Source organism: Spea bombifrons, chromosome 2, assembly GCF_027358695.1.
Source record: "Spea bombifrons isolate aSpeBom1 chromosome 2, aSpeBom1.2.pri, whole genome shotgun sequence".
Classification (NCBI taxonomy): Eukaryota; Metazoa; Chordata; class Amphibia; order Anura; family Pelobatidae; genus Spea; species Spea bombifrons.
This window is the reverse complement of record NC_071088.1, coordinates 44,612,977-44,622,065: the sequence shown is the minus strand read 5'-3', so window position 1 is coordinate 44,622,065 and position 9,089 is coordinate 44,612,977. Positions and strand designations below refer to the sequence as shown.

Here is a 9,089-nt window from a genome sequence, read left to right as displayed (position 1 = left end):
TAGACAAAACATTAAATATTCTAAATATATATCCTTATTAATTATAAAATACTATTTATCATATAAAACATGTTGCCAATTTTTTATTTTTTTGTCCAGACCTTCCCATCTAAACGTACTAATATTAAAAAGCCACAGTTTGGCCACCTCTGGACTAGACAGACCCAGCTGGTTTTGTCCTTTCCTCAGTGACGTTGTTGTAGATCGGTGAAGTCACTGCAAAGACGACTACTACGGTATAACTGTCTAACCAATCAAGGTATGAAATAATAATGCATAAAAATGTGCCAGTAAACCCAGCATTTCTAAAATGCAATCTCTCTAAATGTTTACCGTAGATACTATGCATTCTGATAACCAGCGTTCTCCTGGCATCTGCCAAATCCAGATTTGTCACTTCAGAGAACACGTTTCCACTGCTCTCCAGAGTACAGCGGCGGTGTGCTTTACAACCGTGCTGATGTTGCTTATTATAACACCATAGTAAGCGGGGCAATAGAGGACAGGCAGTTTGATGTAGAACACATTTCAGCATTTGGCGGCATCCACTCTGAGTGTGTGTGGCCTGCACTAATCGAGAAAGAGAGACAGAGAAACTTTGTAAAAACATGAACCATTGGTCTGGTCCTGTGGTGTAAAAAAACCCCTATTTTTAAGGGGTTAAAATAAACTTACATAGACAGTCTACTTTTTTACAATTCTTTTAAAATTATTATGTTTTTCTAAATACTCATAAAGTATTTCAATAATTATTACACTATATTATCATTATTACGATAAAAAACTACACTCATCATTAATACATTTGTCCTCACGAGGGTTACATCTGCTGTAGGGGATCTGTTGTTGAGAAGATTCAAACACAAACTGCAATAACAAAACAAAATTGAAACTATATTTCATACATAGACCTGACGTATGTATATAGTTCATTGATGCCGAGGAAAATGACACTCTCACAAGAAATAACTAATCAAGTATGTTACAGCAGTTATTTTTTTTCTTTTAATAAAACCAAAGCAAGAAAATTAAAACGTATATAAACTAATTTATAAAGTTAAGCCTGCAGAACAGTTAAAAAAATCAAAATCAGCATATGAATTATAAAACTATATATAGAACTAAATGATAACTATATGATTAATAGTAATTAGATGTCAGCTTAGCTTAAATTGTCAAGTGTAGTCATCAAATATAGATTGCTGATCTTCAGCAATAATCCCTAAATTATTACAAACTTTATTTTTAACTTTGAATGGACAGCCTACTTTAAATATCCTCCTACAATAACCTGCTTATTAACTAATACATTTTGGGTCGAGTGGCTTGTTGCTGTCAATTGGGCGCACTGTTCCACATGTCTCATGTCATCAGAGTTTTTATGTTAAGGAGTGTATCGAGGCTTGCAGTGGCACACAGATAGTAGCGGTTGTCCTTGTTTGTGCCCACATGAGCTTTGGGAGATCTGTGGTCCTCAGTATAATTCCCAATGATTTGCACCCTTGCACAGGTGCACAGATGTATGCTTATCCAGGTGTAGCAGTGAAAAATCTAATTTCACCACATACAGAGAATAGAGAGAGATGTGTAGTATATTCAGCAAACATTGAACAGATATCACTCACCTTATGCCAGTTTGAGAAGTGGTTGGTTTCACTGAAATATCACTCTAGAAATCGGAGAAGGAAATATCAATGGGTCCAGATTTAGAGGCATCTTGAAAATCATCATCTTCTGATTTACCACACTACATAAGAAAGACACAGACCACCATTTTTTTAAAAAATACATTCTTTAAAGCACAGCGATCCTCAGATAACAGAAATGTGTTTGGAACATACATGAATGGAATATCTATAAACCTACACCAAGGTTTTCTCTGCAAACCAAAACAGCAGCTACAGGGTCTAAAGTTAACTGCAAAATAATATTAAACTATGCATATATGCTAAAAGCAGGCGCTGATAGGTTGTTGCCATAAAAAGGGAAAAAAGCTTCATTGAAAATGTTATTTTTATGTGATCCAGCTTTCACGCTAAAGAATATGGCAGATGTGCTAATATTTATTTACTTAACATATAGAGACTCAAATTAATGTTGTTATTTAAAAAACCCAAGCCCCTCCAACCAACTCAGATTCGAGCAAAGATTTATTATTTCCTGAAACTTTAACAGTGTGAATAATCTGCAAATGAGAACAAATCCCTTTAACAGCCCAAAGAAAATATGAAATCTCACTGATTTACCTACAAAATTCTATGTTCCAAAATATCTTTCTCAAAGTCTCCTCACACATCCAACTATGCATTATGCAGTAAGTTCAGTCCTTCTGGCTAGGAAAAGCTGGCAGTGTTGGCACTTCCTAATAGTTAATTAATAGTTATTAATAGTTAATAAGTGGAAGAGTTTAAACTACAACTTTAATGCTTCCAAGCTAATAAAATTTGTTTTTGGGACAAGCTGTCAAGTGCAAGTCATATCATATTTACCGAATTGTACATATAGTGTTCCATATTTCTACTTTTGGATCAAGAGTAGGAAGGTTAGGTAGAAGGGTTGAACTGGAACCAATTTATGTTTGAGCAGTATTTAGCTGCCCCTCCTATTAAATAAGTCTAACAAAAAAAAAACACGGTAATGGCCAGTAAAGGGAAGAGAGCCTTATTTGTTGAGTTGTTTTGGGAGATGGGAGTGATGTGTGGAAAAGTACCTTTAATATGCATTATTCTTTGTTGACATTCCACTCAACACTGTCCTCTTTAGAGAATACCATAAGTTACTGTTATTTTGTTTTCCACAGAATTAAGCCCATTTTTAAAACTGTGATAATTGTATTATTTTAATGCTTGTTTGCTTATTTAAAAAAATATTTACTACTACTTCAGGTTAAAAATCAAGTACAAATATGAAACAATGAGCATGCACTAAAAGTTTTATTTAACAACAATCTTCCGCAGTTGATGATAAGAGTTCGTGTGACAGTAAGCACAGCTATCAGTCAACTTATATCGATGTTAAGATTGCGGACGTTTCTCCTCCTTTCAGCCAGACTCTGGGGGTTATGTTGGAAGACCAGCATGATTGTCGCCAGCGGCTGCTTCTCAACGCCGGCGGCTGCTTCTCCTCAACACCAAACGGCAAACCGATCACAAATAGTCGACGTTGTCATCATGGTCGACGCTGTCGAGGCTGTCATCATCGTCAACGCTGTCGAGGCTGTCATCATGGTCGACGCTGTCGAGGCTATCATCATGGTCGACGCTGTCGAGGCTGTCATCATGGTCGACGCTGTCGACGCTGTCATCATGGTCGACGCTGTCGACGCTGTCATCATGGTCGACGCTGTCGACGCTGTCATCATGGTCGACGCTGTCGACGCTGTCATCATGGTCGACGCTGTCGCCGCTGTCATCATGGTCGCCGCTGTCGACGCTGTCATCATGGTCGACGCTGTCGACGCTGTCATCATGGTCGACGCTGTCGACGCTGTCATCATGGTCGACGCTGTCGACGCTGTCATCATGGTCGACGCTGTCATCATGGTCGCCGCTGTCGACGCTGTCATCATGGTCGACGCTGTCGACGCTGTCATCATGGTCGACGCTGTCGACGCTGTCATCATGGTCGACGCTGTCATCATGGTCGCCGCTGTCATCATCGTCGTCGACGCCATCTTCGACGTCATTCGTTCTTCTTTTACGTCTGCGTTTTCGAATTAGGTAGAAAAATCCCCAAAATGCACCACCTACAATGACGGCAGCACTACCCCCGACGCCAAAAATGATAAAATTGTGCGACTCCAAAATGGCCTTCACTTTCTCCGACAGGTTGCCCTTGGTTAACTTCTGCTTTTGTGCGGCCATTGCTTCCAGCTCACTTTCACGCATCAGAGATTTGCCGTAGTTCAGATTAACCAGGCTAGGAGGGATCACCTTGACGGCATAGTAAACCCGCTTGATTAATTTAAAGTCCAATGCGTGTTGCACATCGCAACGGTATGAGCCGGCGTCGCTCTCCTTGATGGCTGGAAAGGTGATGTTAAAGTACCTGATTCTGAGTGGGCGAAATAGGTCATCTTGGGTTGTTACCTGACCTTTGGTGTTGTACCAGTAGTAATTCAACCCCTGATTTGATTGCCCTTCAGCAGGCACAATCAGACAGTTCATAGTAAAAGGCTGTCCCACGGTCAGAGTATAACTCGTCATGCCGCAAATCCAACTCACTACACAGGATACGCTGACGGTTTCACAGTCCTCCCTCTTCCCTGATGGTCCCACAATGCAACGCTTTTCTTTCTTGTTACCAAGTCCACAAGAAGTGCTGCACGGGGAAGATTCTACAACCATCTTGACAGATACACCTTTAAGCCGGTCGGGGACGGTCACAGCTTTCAGGTTTTGTAAGTCAATATCATATGTTTCTTTTGCCATTGCTAAATAACAAAAAAGTAGTCCAAATAGATACATTTTGTTTGCGAGCCGTTAAGCCAGGGTTTGCAATCTCCCTTCTGCTTCACGACCTTGCATTAAATGTATACTACTGTTAGCAGGATGCTGCCTTTACAGCATCTCCACTCTATGACATCACAGTGAGAGAATCATCACAAAGGAACCAAGACTAAAAATTTAAAGGGGAAGCTGCACATAGAAATCAACTGCAAATAAACAATGAAGGCGACCGGTATTCATTTCTGGATTCTCACCTCGAATGGAGATTCTCTCTAGATGTGTCCATTACTTCACATTTTATAAGCACTTTTTAACATTTTAGTAAGCAATTAGTGTACTTTATTCATGTGTTTTTTAGTCAATCTGCCTTTTCCTTCACTACTTCCACAAGTACTGCCAGCGAGGTGTAATACCTCGAATAAAAACCTCATTTTTATATGAGGCCATTTGTTACTAAATTAAATAAAATTGAAATTTAACACCAAAAGCTTAACAAGTTTGCCTAATAAGCAGTTTTTTATTACACAAAACAAAATACAATCCTAGAGCAAAACTACATTTCTACATATAGTTTGTATGATGAGAGCACATGCTACTTACATGCTTTTCAGAATAAAATGAAGAGCCCAGAAAACAGTTCATGGAATGCACACATGTAGACTGCTGTAAATGCAACAACTTTCTACATGATCTACTTGGGAGCATTCGTTTTACTCTGTAACACCCTGTACTATATAATTAATGAGTGCGATATAGTATTACCGGCGCCCAGCCTCAGTGACACAATATTCCATTACATCCACATTCCAACGCATCGAGCAGCATTCCATGCTTCAGCAACGTATCCTCTCTTACATAAAACCCTCATAACAAGCTTTGCAAACCTCCAAAAAACTAGTAAAAATAAATCGATAACAATGTTTATGTATTTACCGCCTCATATAATGTAATCTATCTTTACATTCAGCATCAAAACACTGTTAAAGTTAAAGCAGGTAAAACATACACCGCGACCTACATCAAAGTAACAAATGCCTTAAAGACTCTCACCTGCCGCCTCCGCCGCTACCACCGGCTCCAGCTCCTGGCCGAAGCGCCATCTTCACAAGTATTATTCAATACAAAGCTGTCAAACTACTACCGGGGAACGGATGCTGTTAAAACTGCACTTCCGGTTTCTCCATTGACCCGTCTCGGGTGGTTGGCTGACAGGAAAGAGCACAGTTAGTTCCTACCCATGGTCACATTGTAGAAAGTACGACAGGAAGCTGCTAAACAGGAAATGCAGATGATTGGAAGCGCGCTGTGATGATTGTACTGTGTGTAGCTATTGTAAAGTGGGATGTGAGGATGAAGCTTTGACAGAATGCTGCAGTATTTGCAGTTACTGAAAACGGAGAACATTCTGGAGGCAGAAGAAAACTTGAATCTTTAAGATAAATCCCGTATTATTTGATTTTTGCAGAGCTCTGTCTGTGAGCATCGCCATAGAATTGGAGATTTAAATCACTGTTCAGCTGAGAATGCATTCATATCCACTCAGTGTCTCTCTCTCTCTCTCTGTGTCTCTCTCTGTGTCTCTCTCTGTGTGTCTCTCTCTCTCTTTGTCTCTCTCTGTGTCTCTCTCTGTGTGTCTCTCTCTCTCTTTGTCTCTCTCTCTCTCTGTGTGTCTCTCTGTGTGTGTGTGTGTGTCTCTCTCTCTATGTCTCTCTGTGTGTGTGTCTCTCTTTGTCTCTCTCTCTGTGTGTGTGTGTCTGTCTCTCTCTCTCTGTGTGTCTCTCTGTGTGTGTGTGGCTCTCTCTCTGTGTGTGTGTGGCTCTCTCTCTCTGTGTGTGTGTGGCTCTCTCTCTCTGTGTGTGTGGCTCTCTCTGTGTGTGTGTGGCTCTCTCTCTCTGTGTGTGTGGCTCTCTCTCTCTCTGTGTGTGGCTCTCTCTGTGTGTGTGGCTCTCTCTGTGTGTGTGGCTCTCTCTGTGTGTGTGGCTCTCTCTCTCTCTGTGTGTGGCTCTCTCTCTCTGTGTGTGGCTCTCTCTCTCTGTGTGTGTGGCTCTCTCTCTCTCTCTGTGTGTGTGGCTCTCTCCCTCTCTCTGTGTGTGTGTGTGTGTGTGTGTCTCTCTCTTTCTCTGTGTGTGTGTGTCTCTCTCTGTGTGTGTGGCTCTCTCTCTCTCTGTGTGTGTGGCTCTCTCCCTCTCTCTCTCTGTGTGTGTGTGTGTGTGTCTCTCTCTTTCTCTGTGTGTGTGTGTCTCTCTCTGTGTGTGTGTGTGTGGCTCTCTCTCTCTCTGTGTGTGTGGCTCTCTCTCTCTCTCTCACTTTCTGTGTCTCTCTCTCTGCGTGTGCGTGTCTCTCTCTCTCTGCGTGTGCATTTTAGTAGTAAATATTAATTCATGTAAACTATTTCATATTTAATAAAAACTGAGATGCCTCTTTTATATTTTCTTCTCTTTGCCAACCTGCACCCCAGCTGTGATTTTCTCCTCTCCCAATTAGTCTACCCACACGAGGTATTTATTGCTTTCTTCAGATACCATTTTTGTGATATCATGTAATTTCTTATAAAAGGAGATAATAAAATATGATGAAAAATTTAAAAAAGCAGTCTGTTTTATTTGAATTTTTTTTAGTCATCTATAAAACTAATGACAAAAACCTGCTAAATACCGTATTTGCTCAATTATAAGACGACCCCCCAAAATCTGAATATTAACTTATACCCCCAAAATCTGAATATTGCCTTATACCTCCCTATATGCCCCATAACATGCATTTTAACCCCCTAAATGCCAGAGTGGCATATAGGGGTATAAGGCATTCCAGAAATCCCATTTAACACACACACACACTTACTTACCGGTACCGATGCTTCCTGCTGTATTGCCAGGGCAGCGGGTTGACGTCTCCTTCCGCTGCAGCCGGAAGGAGGTGGAGTTTGCAGTGGGGGTTTGTCTGCGTCCGTCGCGCATACTTTCCCCGGCTGTCAGAGATCAGAGTCCCCCAGCACCGGTGCGGGGAACTCTGATCTCTGACACTCGGGGAAGGTCTGCGCGACGGACGCAGACAACCCCCGCTGCTAGCCACACCTCCTTCCGACTGCAGCGGATGTTCTCTACGCACATCGCGTAGACGTCAACCCGCTGCCCCGGCAATACAGCAGGAAGCACCGGTACCGGTGTGTGCGTGTGGGGGGGGGTGTTAAATGGGGTGGGGAGACAGGAGGATCCAGGTCCCCTGCGGGGGATCTGGATCTTAGTCTCATAATCAGACCTCTCTGATTAGAAGACGACCCCGATTAGAAGACGAGCAAATACATGCTATTTGTCCTGAGTTCAGAAATACCCAGTGTTTTTTGCAAGTTATAGAGCAATAAGTACAAGTAGCATTTTGCTATTTTATATATATTTTATATATGTAACCAAAGAAAAAAATGGGCACTCACGGGTCTTTGCAGTAAAGTGCATTAAACACTAGTTTAGCACGGCCAACGTTTCGGACCACCCCCGGTCCTTTCTCAAGGCAAAGACCTGTGAGTGCCCATTTTTTCTTTGGAAACATATATCTGGCTATTTTTGGAGCACCCGGGCAAATAAAAGCCTGTGTATATTAACAATATTTTCTTGTTAACAGCAATCACATTCCTATGATGCCCAGGCATACCCAGATTCCAGGATATACTCGCAGACTTGGCATGATAGGAGTATGATTGCCCTATCTACCCCTTCTCACTCCCTTCTGCCCTATCTACCCCCTATCCCCCATCTCACTCATTCTCCTTATCTACCCCCTCCTAACTATCTACCCTCTCCCTCTTTGAAGTTCACTTACCTTTCAGGAGTCCTGCAGTGGGGGTGCAAGGCCTCTGCCTCCAAGCTCTGCCACTGTATGGAACAGTATAGAGTGATGGGAGTTATGATGTACTTTAGAGCATAATTATATAATGAAAAATTCATTGGAAATGGTACAGCATAACACCCGTCACTCTCACACACTTACCAATCCACACGTATACCAATCCACAAAATTACCAATCCATACATGTATACCAATCCACACATACACCAATCCACACATATATACTAATCCACACATATACCAACCCACACGCACACCAATCCACACGTATACTTATCCACACATACACCAATCCACACATATACCAATCCACACGCATACCAATCCACACGCATACCAATCCACACGCATACCAATCCACACGCATACCAATCCACACATATATACCAATCCACAGACATACCAATCCACAGACATACCAATCCACACACATACACTAATCCACATGTATACCAATCCACACGTATACCAATCCACACGTAGATACCAATCCACACATATATACCAATCCACACATATACCAAACCACACATATATACTAATCCACACATAAACCAATCCACACGCATACCAACCCACACGCATACCAATCCACACATATATACCAATCCACAGACATACCAATCCACACATATATACCAATCCACACGTATACCAATCCACACACATACACTAATCCACACGTATACCAATCCACACATATATACCAATCCACACATATAACCATCCACACATATACCAATCCACACATATATACTAATCCACATATATACTAATCCACACATATATACTAATTCA

At 41.6% G+C, this 9,089-nt stretch overlaps 1 long non-coding RNA gene across 1 annotated transcript; it reads right to left on the bottom strand.

The window, feature by feature from the left end:
- Positions 1-554: 554 nt before the first annotated feature.
- On the bottom strand, positions 555-5,670 carry LOC128475209 (uncharacterized). The gene is made up of 3 exons (XR_008346471.1): positions 5,499-5,670; positions 1,626-1,747; positions 555-867 (listed from the first exon to the last, which is right to left on the bottom strand). It is a non-coding gene; the product is annotated as an uncharacterized LOC128475209 (long non-coding RNA).
- Between the last annotated feature and the right edge of the window lie 3,419 nt (positions 5,671-9,089).